Source organism: Crotalus tigris, unplaced genomic scaffold (genome assembly GCF_016545835.1).
Source record: "Crotalus tigris isolate CLP2741 ecotype Arizona unplaced genomic scaffold, ASM1654583v1 scf7180000021113.187851, whole genome shotgun sequence".
Lineage (NCBI taxonomy): Eukaryota > Metazoa > Chordata > Lepidosauria > Squamata > Viperidae > Crotalus > Crotalus tigris.
In genome coordinates, this window is record NW_024098355.1 from 160666 (window position 1) to 166987 (window position 6322).

At 37.4% G+C, this 6322-nt stretch overlaps 1 pseudogene; it reads right to left on the reverse strand.

The window, feature by feature from the left end:
• Nucleotides 1–769: 769 nt before the first annotated feature.
• LOC120320028 lies at nt 770–2929 on the reverse strand (annotated as a pseudogene).
• Nucleotides 2930–6322: the final 3393 nt, after the last annotated feature.

Below are 6322 nucleotides of genomic sequence, written 5' to 3' on the forward strand. Positions count from 1 at the left end.
TTTGCAGGATAATCACCAGCCATAGAAGGAGGGGACCACCCAAAATGTAGGCAGCTCTTACAAAAAGGAAAAATCTTGTTTATTTCCCTGGGTGTTGATATATCAGGCCTTCCCATGGCCTGGTATATCAACACCCAGGGAATCATCAGAAGGTGCAAAGCCTCTGGAGCAATTATGGTTTAGCAATTTCTAAGCTGTGTGGTGTTGGGTCCCGTATCCCCTTCTTCTGAATTGTTTCTGACATAGAAGTTGGTGCAGAGGAAAGATCACCTGGTGTCCGCCGTTCTTTCTCCATTCTGTGACTATTATGTATAACTTCATAACTTGTTTTTTTATATAAAATTTTATTAAGTTTTTTCAGGGTAGGGAAAGACAAGGATCGTTATGGGAGGTAGGAATTGGGATAGAGTTCAGGGAAGAGTTTGGGGTAGGGATGGATATAACAATGGGATTACCCTCAAAAACATTTCATGCTTTAGCAAGCAAACAATCTTCCGGATATAGGTATTCAAGCAGGCTAATATAATAATCAGTAACTGTAGTCAACAAGAATAACAGAAATTATAAAACATATCAATTCATCATAAGAAAAAAAATAAATCATCTTAATAATTTTCAGTTTTGTTATCTCACTTTGCTAGCCATTGATAAAAAATTTCCCATGTTTTATAATAGACTGAGTCTTCTTTCTCTTGAACCTCTAACATTAATCTATCCATTTTTGCACATTGTAAAATTTTCCTAATTATAATCTCATCGGGTAGTATATCTTCATTTTTCCAGTATTGGGCAAATACTATTCTCACAGCTCTCAATATATGTAATATTAAATACTCATTCTCTTTCCCATAATTAGATGCTAATATTCCTAGCAGAAACAATTCTGGCTTAAATTCTATATGTATTTTAGTCATCTTTTCCAGCCCTATATGAATCTTAACTTGTTAATTATGGGTTAACGCTGGAACAGAGGCCACCTCCCCTTGAGAGGAAAGAATCCTTTATTATACTTCATTTCTATAACAAGAAATGCAGCTATGCACTCATAAGACATAACCAGCATTAAAGAACAGCAGAAGTTTTGCATTTACAAAAGGTCTGAAATTGTGTTCATAAACCTTTATCAGGAGCTTCGTCTTCCCTGAAGACTCTTTGAAAAATGTCCTTGATGCTCTCCCTAGAGTGAGCTCTTTTCTTTCTCCCAACCAGAAAATAGATCACTGGGTTAACGCTGCAGTTTAGAGAAGCACACAGACAGAAGAAGAACTGTAATTCAATAATATCAATCAAATACCACTTCTGAATAAAATGAATAACGAACACATAGATATATAATGAGAGTGTAAGAATAAGAAAACAGAGAAGAGTAATTAAGATCATCACTAAAATTCTTCCACGTTTGACCTGTTTTGATTTAAGACATATTTTATGAATAGGATCACAGTAGAGGTTGTGATCAACGGAAGGCAAAGCACAGCAGTCACGACCAAGTGGAGATCATAGGGGATATAAGAAAGAATTAAATGATTAAGATTGAGGCTAATTCCAGACAGGAGGAAAGAGAAGATCCAGAGGATGGCACAGACAGCAGGGGACAAATATTTTGGCCCGGAACAGCAATGCCAGATTGGGAAAAAGACAGACACGCATCGGTCAATGCTGATGGCTGTCAGAAGAAACAGACCGTTGATATAAATAAGAGATAATGGAAGATTTGCTGGGGAATTCCTGGCTGTATAAAACCTATAAAAATGTTAATACAAGATATAGTCATAAAGATGAGATGTCCAAAGTCGGCAATAGCTAAATTAAGAATCAATACTGTGAAAGGGTTTCTCTTAATTTGGAAGCCAAGTAGCCAGATAACAATTCCATTTAATGGGGCTCCAATACAGCAGATGATCAATGCGATAAACAACATGATGTTTTCAAAATAGATGGATATAGTTTGGTCTTCATGGAAAATTCCCATAGTATTATTGTCCAAATAATCTGCTGTAGCATTCAGGTTTGCCAGGCTGAAATTCATCAAGAGATGTTTTTTTAATGCTTCAATAATCTCTTCCTTTAGAGTGGAAATTTCTGTTTGGAAAAAAAAGAAGATTGGATAAATAATTCATCAATCATTGTCATTCTTCATATCTAAACACTTTTGTGTTAGAGGCTGAGCCAACTTTTTGATTGTAGGCCGGACTTCAATGTCTGAATGGCACCACAATCACTAAATCCATTTCATACGTTAGACTTGTATTTCTCAGGATTATCAACTGTGAGTCCTTATCTCTTCACCATTCTCATAATCCCTAATCCACAACCAATAAAAATACACCCCCCCAAAAAAAACCCCATAGCATACAATTTCCCCAAACCTTGCCAATAGTTAGTTTTCCTTCAACGAAAAATCTCAAAACTTGTTTGCTTGTTTTTTTTAAAAAAATAAATGCATTAAAAACAAAAATAGAAGCAAGCAAGCAAACAAACAACCCAAAAAATAATTATGTACACTATTAATATCTGCCCACATGTATGTGTTTGTTATGTTTTTTTAAATGTATTTGATGTCATATAGTTTGGAAATTCAAACCTTGTAACACGTTATGACAAGTTTTGGGTAATTTAATTGCTTGAAAGATATTTGTACAGATTTGTTTTGGCCAACATTACAGGAAAAAAATCATCAAGATTTAGGTAACTATAAACATAAAAATATCACAAAAAAGATGTGATATGATATGAAAAATCAGGTACCCAAAGTGCTAGTTTAGAAGACAAATATTTTTGCATTTACTTATGCCTAAATTAGATTAGTTCTCCCAAACCTCTTACCTATTCTTACCTTTTGGTCCAAGGTCTTCAAAGTTGGTGAGAAGAAGACTAATATCTCACATTATTGATGGCTAGAAGGACCAATGATGGCAAAGCAGCTGCAGAGAAAATGTGATGTGTTGTAAGTCCTGTTCAAGTTAATTGTACTTCAGCAGATGAAGAAGAGTAGGCTCCACCCATCCTACAGTTTGCAAATTATGTCCAAAATGTGACATATCAAGCAGAAACTGTCACATGTGTTGTCTGATAATTCATAGTATTTAATATTGAAGTAGCAATGATAAGCAGATCTTTACAGATTTTGCATATCAGTTCTGGGACAGAAAGCAGATGGTGCGAAAAGTCTCATGGACCTAGAGATTGTGTGAACATCAAGTGATAAGAAGATCTGATCCTTATATTTGCACAATAATCATCAAGTGTGACTGTAGAAGGAGACTTCCATAAACCAAAGTGACTGGAAAGAAAAGGAAAATTATTATTATTTTTATTTTAATTGGACTGCTCACCTCATCTGAGAAGTTTTATAATAATAATAAATAATAATAATAATAGTAAAGTTGGAAGGGACATTGGAGGTCATCTAGTCCAACCTCCTGCTCAGGCAGGAAACCCTATACCATTTTGGACAAATGGCTGTCCAGTCTCTTCTTAAAAACTTCCAGTGTTGGAGCATTCACCGCTTCTGGAGGCAGGTTGTTCCACTGATTAATTGCTCTCACTGTCAGGAAGTTTCTCCTTAGTTCTAGGTTGCTTCTCTCCTTGATCAGTTTCCATCTGTTGCTTCTTGTTCTGCCTTCAGGCGCCTTGGAGAATAGCTTGACTCCCTCTTCTTTGTGGCAGCCCCTGAGATGCTGGAACACTGCTATCATGTCCCCCCTCGTCCTACTCTTCATTAAACTAGATATACCCAATTCCAGCAACCACTTTTTATAAGTTTTAGCTTCCACTCCCCTGATCATCTTTTTTGCTCTTCTCTGTACTCTTTCTAGAGTCTCAACATCTTTTTGAACATCTGCCCACAATCTGGACATCTTCATACTAAACATGATACAACTTTCTTTCTTTTAGTCTTCCCACACTCTGGTTCACACAAATCAAAGTAATTATTTAAGGTTATGGAAATCTACCTATTTGAGATGAAAATAATTCTTCATTCCTGATCAGCTCATGAATCCTTACCTGGTCTGGCCAGCCTCTTCTAAAAGATTTCCATTTTCCCCCAAGGAACTCCGTGCAGATTCCCTGCATAGCAGGCCTCAAGGGGTAGTCTTGCCTAGGTTTCCCTTTTTTCCAATGTAAATCATGTTTTTATTCTTATTAATAATGTAATTGACCCATCATTCTGTCGTGTATCTAATGTCCTATTCTCATCAATCCATTTCCCACACAATGCAGGGAGTCACAAATAGTCCACAATTAATCTGTGTAATGACTTGCCTCTAGAAGATGTTGTTACTCTAACACTGGATGTTTTTAAGAAAAGAGTGGCCAACCACCTATCTAAAATGGTATGTATTCTCTTGCTTGAGCAAGGGGCTGGACTAGAAGACCTCCAAGGTCCTTCCAGCTCTATTCTCTATTTGATAATACTACACAAAATCCATTCTAAACAACAAGCTGGCTATGTGACCAATATGTCAGACAAACGGCTGTCCCATCTCTTCTTCAAGACTTCCAGTGTTGCAGTATTCACAACTTCTGGAGGCAGGTTGTTCCACTGGTTAATTGTTCAAACTGTCAGGAAATTTCTTCTTAATTCTAAGTTGCTTCTCTCTCCCCCCCCTCTCTCTATATATTATATTATATTATATTATATTATATTATATCTTATATAAGATGTATAATTTTATGGCACTAATCCAAAAAAAAGTGGTGTAATTAGCCATCAAACCTCAAAAATGCCATTTTTTGGGGGGAGTAGTACCGTAAAATTATATATCGATGGAAAGATAATTTAATCAAGAATGTAATGCAACAAAGTTTGTTCAATTATCTGTACTGTATTCTATGAAAAGTTATAGCCAAATAACCAGAAAAAGGAAGCACAACTTGCTTAGGTTGATATCTGGTAGCTTTCCTTCACCTGATTGTAGCCAATGAGCATGAGTGTTTAGAGAGCCAATCAGGTATCATCTTGTTTTGGCAATGAGCCAATCAGATCACAATAGGATTCAATTATTGATGTCATGGATTGAAGCTGAGAGCAGGACATTTGTCAGTGTGTCATGTGATCGCTATCAAGTTTGTTGGGTTTTTTGTGTTCTTTCATTTAGCGAGCTTGTAAAATGTCATAACATTAAAGTCATGGTGCAAAGAGTTGACTGGCCACCCAGAAAGCGATGTAAAATAGCATTATTCAGTGAACAAGGCTACAGTTATAAAGAAATTAGAAGAAAAAATGGTGGAAACTTAACCAAGGGAGGCATTACTACTGTACACTTTTCCCAAAAGGTTTCCACAATTTTGGCCACTACTATAGGACATGATCCTCATTTTCAATCTTTCCTGCTGGCTTTCCCAGAGAGTCAGTGGGGAAGCTGGCAGGAAAGAACACAGTTTGCTGGGATAAGTCTCTCCCACCCATGCACCCTCCCCCAGCCCATCTGCATTTTTGCATCCAAGTTACTTGGATAAGCCTGCACATCTTCCTTGACCCTCCTTCACATGTTCATACAAAGCCCAGTCCTGTTGCTGTTTGTCATTTGCTCACCTTCCCCCTTACACTCATTCCCTCCTCACCCGACACCAGCCACTTTCTCATCTGAGTGCCTGGGACCTGCAATTTCCTGCCAGCTTCCCCAGTGACTTCGGTTACGGAAGCCAGCAGGGTGTTGGCTTAAATTGGCTTAATCTAATGACTGCAGGATTGTGTAAATGGCAAACTTTGGAGGGAAAACTCTTGCTTCCCACATTTCCCCCCAATTTTCAAGATGGAGTCTGGTAACATTTTTTTGGAGGCCCAGAAAACCTAGTTATACTTTATTTCTGAAACAAGAAATACAATTTTGTACTCATAAGAGAGATCCAGCATTTTGAAATTTTGCATTTCTGGAGGGTAATGAAATTGTTTGTAAATTTTTATCTGGTTTCAGGAGCACATAGCAAAGGGCTTGAGTTCAAATCCTGTTGTGAGAATCTTTCCACTGCCTTTCCATGGCCTGGTATATCAACACCCAGGGAATCATCAGAAGGTGCAAACCTCTGGAGCAATTATGGTTTAGCAATTTCTAAGCTGTGTGGTGTTGGGTCCTGTATCCCCTTCTTCTGAATTGTTTCTGACATAGAAGTTGGTGCAGAGGAAAGATCACCTGGTGTCCTCCTTTCTCCATTCTGTGACTATTATGTATAACTTCATACTTGTTTTTTTATAATATTTTATTAAGTTTTTTGAGGGGAAAAGACAAAGATCGTTATGGGTGGTGGGAATCGGGATAGGGTTCAGGGAAGAGTTTGGGGTAGGGATGGATACAACAATGGGGGTTACCCCCAATAA